Genomic DNA, 10,000 nt, shown 5'->3' with positions numbered 1-10,000 from the left:
CCCCTGAAACCTGATATTTTTTTCCTCCTGCCTCCTCCCATGACTCCCTCCTCTCCTCTCCTCTCCTCTCCTCTCCTCTCCTCTCCTCTCCTCTCCTCTCCTCTCCTGCTCTTTCTCTCACCTTCATCCGCTCTCATCTACCATCTGTCTGTCTGTCTGTCTGTCTGTCTGTCTGTCTGTCTGTCTGTCTGTCTGCCTCAGTCTCAGTCTCACAGTGGTCCTGGGGCTGGAGCACTGGACATAAGGGCATTTGCTAACTTTCTTGTCTCCTGTCATAGCATTTGTAATGCAGCATGTACAGCAACCCAGACACATAGCCCTCCTTTTCTCCTCTCCTCTTCTCCTCCTCTTCTCCTCTCCTTCTCCTCTCCTTCTCTCTCATGAGCTTCCTCCATCTCTCTTTATGTCGGTCAGCAGCGGGCACACTGGCAGGGTGGTGTTTTTGGGCTGTGGCCCGGGGCTGTTTCTGGTCCTCTGCGTGTCCAGTGTGTGTGTGTCATGGCCTTGGCACCACAGCGCCTCACCCTGTGCCCCAAATGTTTACTCCAGACCTCAGCACCTCATTCCTCGCCGTCATCACCTTCACCCCAGTCACAATCACACTCACGCTGCCGCCAAGCGTGGCAAGACCCAGCCGCCAGTAAACAATGGCCTGTCCCTGGTGTCCTAAACTAGCCCCAGCTCTCCCTTCCTCTCCTCTTCTCACCCCATCCTGCCCACAGACTAAAAACAGGCCTCCGACGTGATGGCTGGAAGAAATCAGCCTGTGAATAGTCTTTCAGTTTCATTTCAGTTTCCCGACTCGCTTCGGTTTCCATTTAGTGGAATTTTGTTGGTGGGAACTGTTCTGTTCTATCGAATGAGATGAGAAAAGTAATGAGAAAGTAATCAGAAGGAAAATGCAATAACTCAAATGTACTTCCCCTGGATGGTCTTCATTTCATAGCGGGAACACACAGAGACATGAAGACATTTAAAGGTTCCTTGAAAATAATGAGAATGATTTAAAAATCAGTTTGGCTAAATATTAATTAATAAACATTGGAATGCCTGCGTGTAGCAACAAAACAGCAACAGCAACAAGAAGTAGTTTACTTCATAAGTGATCTCAGTTAATCTCCAATAACATTCCGCTAAAGTAAGAACATTCTTCAAGCAGTTGGCGGGCGGGCCAGCGGGGTGACCGAGTTCAGGCGCTGTGGCCCACTCCTGGGAGGGTCCTGTGGTCACGCTGGAATGAGAGCTGTCATCCTCAACACTATTTTCTTCGCTTTCGTCTCCGAGCCCAGTCATTTACTGGAACAGCCCCTCAGTCACACTGTCAGAGGACACGGGGAGCGACGGAGCACGCAGGTCCCAGTAAGGTCCCGCAGCCCTGGCCAGGATACTGCTCAGAGAGATGGCGGCACCAGCAGCACTTCCTGTCTTAGTCACAAGAACCAGGAAGCGAGTGTAGGGCGCCAGCATGACTCTGTCTTCCCGGTTATTCTGCAGAGTTGGCCAGATCGTAATATTACTGAAGCCTTTTATGAGAATAACTCAAATGGCTGAGGCACCAAAACAACCTGGTGTGCTGAAGAGCAGATGGGACTGGTGGAAATATCACTGTCTACTCAAGCTCCAATGCCTAATGTTTAGTCCTTTTTTATTTTTTTTAAAGTTCCCATTATTGAGTCTGCAGGCTTATAGATATAATTAGCAAAATAGACACCAAGGCTCAGTCATAATTTTGCTTTCACCTCTCTCAACTCCTCTTGAATCATTCCAAAAGAAGAGTACCTTAATGTGAATCTCAGAAGTACAGGGATGAGACTATGAGAGCTGGGATAAGGTTCCACTGTTCATCATCAGTAGAAGGATTACATGTGGTCGCATCATTGGCATAAGCGCTTACTAGACACTCAACAAGTGACAAATCTCAACTTGCAAGCTAGCGATATTATCAAACCTGACCACAGCCTATAAGTTCTTATCCAAGGTTGAAAAATAAAAGCTGCCACTCTGAAATCTAGCTACTTGCAGTGTAAAACAAACACTATTTCATGCAATGGATTTCATGCCTGTGACCATGGCAAGGGACAGTCAGTGACACACAGCTGCCACCAGCAGTACTTCTATCCTTAGTCAGAGGGAGCGGGAAGTGAAGTGGTGGCGCCGGTGTGACTGCTTCTTACTGGTAGCGCTGCAAAAGTGGCCAGACAGAATTAAGGCTGTCAGTAGTAATATAAAACCCTTTCACCAACATGTGCTTGGTAACTGGGGGAGTGTTAAAAATGAGACTCCAGCACTTTGAACACAACAGCCAACACTGGAGCATTTGACCAATTATACCTCAAAGCAAACAGTATATCCTCTAATACTGAAACCTTTAATACTGATAATAACAAACATAGCAAAACACATGTCAAAAGATCAAATGCTCTATTTTTACTCAAGGAACCCAGGCTCTTTTCTTAACACAAATGTAATTAATAGTTTTTTTCAGCAAGAACCAGTAAACTCAACAGACAGAGATGCCTCTATCTTTACATAAACTCGCTTTCTCCAGGAAGGCGCTCTTCCACTGAAAACAAGACCTATATGTTTTGTACACATGTATGGTCTGTTGGCAATGGACCCTGCACACTCTGCCACCATGTCCTCAGTGGCCCTCCGGAAACTTCCCCCAGTGGAGCCGGAGCGTCTCTCAGACACACCTCTGTGCGCCGGGCCAGGTCCTGCATGCCTGTGTCTGCTGCTTGCGTCTTTAAATAACAAATACAAAAGACCCCCAGGGCCAACGGTGCTGCTGGCGATGCCGCTGATGACAGGCTCTGCGAGACAGATGACAGGAGATGGAGGAGGTGACAGAGGGCTGAAGGCAGGAAAGGCTTTGGGAAGGGGGGTAAATGTGCTGTCGGAGTGGAAGTAAAATAGACCACTCTCAGACACCCTGATCCAGACAGGCATTGGCACTCTGTATGGAAGGACAAAAAAAGCCCCAGTGGTAGTTGAGCAAGCTCATGGACCTGTGGCCGTTCTCTCAGAAAGACGTTTTAAGTCCAATCTGGCCTGGGTTCCTGCTCCAGCCGGCCCTGATTCTGGTACTGATAAGGATCAAAAGGCACCTGTCAGAAGCTCGTTTTAGAACACAAAGACTCTCCAGTTCTATTTTAGATGTGGAATACTTGTTTGACGGCCAGTGACCATGTGTGTTACGGGTTTTACTGGAGAAGCGATCCTTTGCTCCCAGAATAGTAAATGGTTTTGCAAACAATGTGTCTTATTAATAATGAGATAAACTGGATAGTCCTGTACCTCAGGATGCATCCCCACTTCAATAATATTGTTTTCGAACCCATCACACCTGAAGTGTCTCATAAAAACATTGTTAAATTAATCTAGAATGCCCTTTGAACATCTTTGAGAGACTGCAGAGGTTATCATATTGTCACCATTTGCGTAACTGTTTGTTTGAGGTATATGATGATACTGCTAAACAGACAGATTTTGATACGTGAGTCAATGTCACGTTTACACTGATAATTTTACATTATCTACACCAATTATGGCCCAGACATGTCTTTGTTGTTTTATAATATAGTGCATTGTATCTTTTTGAGTGCCAGTGTGCTGAGACTCTTCAAGTATGCATAGGTAGTATACTGTATGTATGATAGGTTAGTGTGGAGGTGCGCACATCTGCACAGCAACTCGACGGCAGGGATCAGCAGAGGTAAGAGCAGCAGTGTTTGCTGCCCCTCAGAATTCTCCACAGCCACAGTGTTTCTTCAGGTTCACACTAGGAGGAGGATGCTGAGTTTTTAATGCTGAAAAATGCTTTGATCTGCACATGGAAATGCAAAGCAAGGCAAACAGCGGGTGAAATAAGGAGAACCAAATCCAAATCCATCTTTGCCAGAGCCCAGGAGCGCGTAAACATTGGAAATCGCATCGTAATTCACCTCACAGTCACGCACAGTGCACTCAAGCAAGCCCAGCACCAAGAGAGAGAGAGAGAGAGAGAGAGAGGGAGAGAGAGAATGAGAACAGAACTCTCATGCATCCCCTATCGTGCCAAGGGCTGACTAAAATGTGGCGCTGCACTGAGTTTTTGATTATTTTCCATGTTAATTATCATGAATGATCAGAACCCTTACATCTTAGCTGCCAGAGACAGCCAGAGCACATGACCTGTTGGTGATGGTGTGTTTATGGTAGGATTGGGGGAGAATCAATTCAGTGTCCAACTTATTTGCACGAAACAGGGGCTCACAACAGAGTATTCCTATTCCTATTGCAGAATGCACAAGAAAAAACAAGCTTTGTGACAAATACCTGGTGCTCAGAATTATCTTTAATAACTTGCCTTTACTACTGCTCAATAGGACTGACTGCAACATTTGTACAAGCACTAGAATGGAGAGGGAATTCAATTTCATGATCAATTGTTAGAATGTTTCAACAATATTGACGTATGTCGAGGGGGTTTAAGAAACCGTTTGACAGACCATGCTCTGTCCTCTGCTTGGTCACAAACTACAGTCCTCTTGTTCCAGCCTGATGACACTGCCAGTTTTAAGACACAGGGCTGCTGAACGATCCCAGCATTGAGTCTTCAACCTAAAGTAACCTCCTGGCCAATAAGAATGTGTAGCTCCTTCTATCCAATCTCAAGGGAATTCCACAGATCTATAGAACATTAGATAGCCGCAATCTGATTGACATTCTCCATGCATGAATCTGAGTAATGACTGTTTTCTGATCCTGAGGCCCATGACTTTTCCCTCGCCTGGCAACAGTGGAGTTTTTTTTTTTCTGTTTTGCGACCAACAATGGTGGCATTTACCTGTGTGCAGAGAGCCCAGTACTGGGTCAGTACACTTAAAGTTTCATGAGCAGAAAGCCCACTACTGGGTCAGTACACTTAGATATTCATGGAAAGCTGAGAGTGATAGTATAGGATTAGAACATTCAATAATGCTAATAATGAAGATCTGCTGCTGATTGGGTTAGATGCAGAAAGGGGCCTCTGTTCCACGTGCCTGAGTCTATTCAAGCGTTCGGTCAGGACCGTGCCCATTAGCTTAAACCACTGCTATTAGATTTGGTAGAATAACTAGTCTAGAAATCAATGCCCTTTTTTTTCTTTTTCAATTACTTTTTTTTCTGGTAGGCAGATCTTCTTTCTCTGCTGACCATCCCACTCACTCCCAGGGTCTTTAAAGAACCTGACCTCACATTCTACAACTTCGACAATCAAATTAAAAAAGTACCCACAGATTTGTATCCTGACTGTGAAAAATGTCGCCCAAGATATGCAAGATTGTGTGCTCTCGTTGGGTATGTTGATGTCCTTGTTCCTGTTTCGTGCCTTCTTAATGGAGCACATCTTAAGGCGTAACCGTGAAATAGAAAAGAAAAAAAAAGAAAACGAAAGGTCCCACTGGAATCCCGGGCCTAAAAACAACAGTGTGTAATGTGGAAGTGGCGTGTCAGAGGAGGCTGATGTACGCTCGCCTTTGTAAATAAAGGAAGATTGATGACCCTTGGGCAGTTGGGCGGTTAGTCTGCCATTGGAGCGCAGAGAGCAGGGGTGTAGTTTCATGGTTTGAGGCACCCACACCAGAAGCATTGCTAGACTCCCAGTTTGGGCTAATTCATCTCCATGTTTTGCTTTTCTGTCTTTGGGGCTGGGCAGCGTGCCACCTATGGGGTTTGCAGTTGGCACTGGTGCATGTGGCAGTAGGCTGGCAGAGAGCGGAGAGGCTGGGGATCAGGGAGAGAGAGCAGGGGGATTTGGGGCTCAGTCTTGAAGGGGAAGCGGGTTGGATTGGAGAGTGCGGGGGCGACGGAAAGATGGTAGTACGGCACAATGTGCATTAGAGATGTGATGGAGTTCTTTGAGTGTTCTGGGTTCCTGAGTTCAAATGGAAACACTCGCGTGTCTGTCTCCACACATGAAAGGGCTATGTTTGGGTGTATGTTTGGGTTTACTTTGAGTTTGGTGTGTGTTATTTTGTCTGTCTATCTGTCTGCCTGGCTGTTTGTCTGTCTGTCTGTGTATTTGTTTGTTTGTCTGTCTATGTCTTCTCACTGTTTCTCTTTTAGTCTCTATGTTTTGTCTCTGGATGTGTGTTTGTTTGGATAAATGTGTATTTGTGTCACTATTTTGAGTTTATAATCAGCGCTGAAAAGTGTTAGGTGCTGAACACGGAGAATGGGTGTACTTAAAGCTCTTGATGTACAGTAAAACACAGCTGAGTTGCCATGTGGAAATTATAAAATGCCATTTTCCCTGGCAACATCCTAAGCTATGTACTGTTAAACCATTCAAAGTATTTTCGTGGGTGGATTTCTCTCTGGCTGTTACCACAAAAATAAGAAGCTGTCTCAAAATCAAAATCTTTCAACAACTTTGATGTCTCCCACCTCTCTTCCACTGCATTTGAATATGAATGCCAAGCTATGGAGCAGGAACAAGAATTTGCAGATTGGAGCATCCGGCTTGTGCGTGCCACCTGTACCAAGCGGGTTAAAGACGCAGGAGAAGCTTTTTTAATTAACATTAATGCTAAGAAAGGCATTTGAATGGCCATCTGAATGAAGAGGAAAGCTCAGAAAGCCACTTGGATGCATCATAATGCCGCCTGAGCCCATAAGGTCATCATGCCATTAGCCCTGGGTCCTGATCCCCTTCTCTAAGTCTGTGGCCCAGTTGACCTCTCTCACTGGTAGTACAAATCTCACACTCCTCACATACACACACACACAAACACACACACACACACACACACACACACACACACACACACACACACACACATACACGCACTAACACACACACACAGACACACACACAAACAAACAAACATACACACACACACACCCACACACACAAACGTACATGCACAAACACACACACAAACAAACGTGCACGCACTCACACCCACACACATACACTAACAAACATACACGCACATACACACACCCACACACACACAAACACAGACACACACACAAACAAGCATCTGTCTGTATGTCTGTCTGTCTCCCCACCTCCCTTAGATGTTCTATTCAAGTGCACCTGTGTGTGCGTACTTACAGTACATGTGAGTGAGTGTTCTTATACTTGGGTGTATGTTCCAGCACACACACACACACACACACACACACACACACACACACAGACACCTACACACAAACACACAAACATACACACACACACACACACACACACACACACACACACACACACACAATTGCTTAAAAACCCCACACTCCGAACCCTTAGAATGATACGTAAGTGCTGGGAGGTGGGATCCAGTAAGAGGCTAATGTCTGATGGTGGCTTTGTTTTAAATAGACTGGGATTAGGGTGTACCCAGATAAAGCACAATGGTTTGTTTCCTGAAAACGTTGTTGAACAACTACCATAGTTAAATGATAGAGAGGCTATCATTTTGAACAGAGTCTCTTCACCCATCTCAACAAGGCTTTCGTGAAATGCAGTCCAGGCCAGATCAATAGCTGCAGGGGAAGACAGATTGGGTGTGGATCACATTTGACAAAGAACTAAATTGGCAGGGATGTAAATGGATGAAAAGAGTTGAGGACAGAGCCGACTAACGGCTGATGGATACCTGGAAGAGTTGAGGTGGAAGGAGTTGTTTGGTGAAGGAAGGGGGGCCACAGAAGAGAAGAAGCCAACTATTGATAAGTGCTTCCCAAGGAATTCCGTCAGGGTTTGGTCAGCTGAACAGGGTATGGATCAGCTAAACGGGACGAGACAATCGATCGCAAATGAAGAGGGCTGAAACTCTGCAGATGGAAGATCCGCTGGGAGGATGACTATAAAAATATGCAGATGGATCAGAAGGACAGTGCCGACCGATATATGGGAGTCATTGGAAAGGGGTGATCAATAGTGGTCCATTTCTCACTGGGCTGTCTCTGTCTGTGTGATGGAGGAGGGGTATGAATGCTGAATCCCCACGCCATGAGGCTAATCTGGGTTAGCACGACTTTAAGGCAACCTATCCAAGGAAGTAATTAAATCTCTGAATCTGAAAATGGATCAATACCGTAACCTAACAATGGAAGACAAAAGACTGACAGACTGACTGACCGACTGACCGGCTCACTGCCACTCAGTCTCATCTCCGCTGTTGTCTTGTGTTATGCCATCCCTGCTCCCGGGGGCCACTCAGAGGTCACGCTTGACCTGGCCCTGTCCGTGACCCCGTGTCACACCCATTGCTCAATGTACTCAGATTGCCCACGTAACGCATGCCTCCTGGAAACTAATCACACTGGATTAAACATCTATTGTACGGGTCACTGCGGTGTTGACGCATCAGAGCCCACTGTCAGCTTCTGAGCCAGCCATGTGACTGTCCAAACAAGGGGCTAAGACAGATCCCTGGACTTTTGTCAGTTGCCTGTTGACCCCACCCCCCGCCTTAATTTTGAAGTGGGTTAAATGGAGACCTCCAATCACATTAGACGGATTGAACAGCTGCCATGATGGTGTGCACTATGTAATCTTACAGTCAGCACTCTCCAACAGCTATAGAGTGTGTGTGTGTTAGTGACGCAATACACATCTAAAGAAAGAACAGCTTGCAGAAAGACAAAGAAAGAAGCAGGCACATACCTCAATTATGCTGGTCAATGTATGTAACACCAAGGCTTGGTTATATCAGTGGGTAGTTTTGCTTGTCCAAGATGGTTGGGTGGGGGCTCCGCCTGATATATCTGTGGGATTAACCTCCATTTTCTGAAGGCTTCTTGATTTGATTTGATTTGATTTGATTTGATTTGATTTTGATCTATTAATTGCAGGCTGGACCTCCTATTGTTTCTGAATGTATTGTATTCTGTTTCCGGAGTAAACTTGAGTGGAAATGCAGTTCCCAACTACTTAGAGTTGTCTCCAAGTTCATCGTAGATCACATTAAAGGATAAGTCTTTAGGGTACTACGAGGCGGGGCGTATTAATATGCCCAATCAATGTAAATAATGCTGAAGAACAGGAGCAGGGCACATATGTTTCATGCAAGTTTGAGTAGTCTCCATCTTAAAGCTAAGGATACACACCTGTGCCAATATTATATCAATAATGCAAAAGTCCACTGTCCAGTAAAGTAGGGCACCCATTTCAGCTATATTTCTTTTTTCTTATGCCACATGTATACAGACTGGAAACTAAACCTCCTAGAACCCCATAAGGTCCAGGTGCCTGTGTTGGTATCAAACCAAGCGTTCTGTTCCCTCTCTGCTGTGCTGGGAAAGGGAAAATGGGAGTTGAAGGGAGGGGAAGAAAGAGAAGGTCATGGCAAGAGCATAATGAGCTTTTCATAGCAGAAACCTGATGACAGAGAAACTTTATTTTACAATTAGTCAGGAGGCCAGTCAATGTTATTAACAGTTTAGCTGCAGGGGTCTGTCAGTGACCCTGTGTGAAAATGAGAAGGATGTGTGTGTGTGTGCTTATGTGTCTGTCCGTGTGTGTGTGTGTGTGTGTGTGTGTGCTAGTGTGTGTGTGTGCTAGTGTGTGTGTGTGTGTGTGTGTGTGTGTGTGTGTGTGTGTGTGTGTGTGTGTGTGTGTGTGTGTGCGCGCGCTGTGACAAACAAGGAGAGGTTTGCACTCTGGTGTGTCTGTGAATTTGTGTTACCCTCACCCCCCCTACCCCCCACCCCCCCCCCACCCCTCTCACTCTCTCTCTTTCTCACACCCTTGGCTTGTTTAGTCTACAATACTTGGGCACATTCGCACTCGATTCTACATGTGGGAAACCTTTTATCAGCTGTCTAAAGATAACAGAATGTGCCCCTCTCTATTCCTTGAATTCACTGAACTCAAGCTCCTCACTGCTCCATTCCTGCTGCCCGAAGGAAAAGAGGGAGAAACTTCTCTCCCTTTTGGGTATTATTGGCTCTCATTTCTCTGTCTCTCTCTTTCCCTCTCTCTCACTGTATATATGTGAGTGTGTGAGTGTGTGAGTGTGTGTGTGTGAGT

At 45.7% G+C, this 10,000-nt stretch overlaps 1 protein-coding gene across 1 annotated transcript in view; it reads left to right on the top strand.

Annotated features, from left to right (window-relative positions):
- pik3r3b (phosphoinositide-3-kinase, regulatory subunit 3b (gamma)) overlaps positions 1–10,000 on the top strand; it is a gene marked incomplete at its 5' end in the record, with an annotated part of 163,949 nt that overhangs the window by 74,047 nt on the left and 79,902 nt on the right. The gene's annotated exons all lie outside the window — the stretch shown is intronic.

Source organism: Sprattus sprattus, assembly GCF_963457725.1.
Source record: "Sprattus sprattus genome assembly, chromosome: 2".
NCBI classification, from domain to species: domain Eukaryota; kingdom Metazoa; phylum Chordata; class Actinopteri; order Clupeiformes; family Clupeidae; genus Sprattus; species Sprattus sprattus.
Note: the sequence above shows the minus strand (reverse complement) of the source record. Positions and strands in the feature narration are given on the sequence as shown.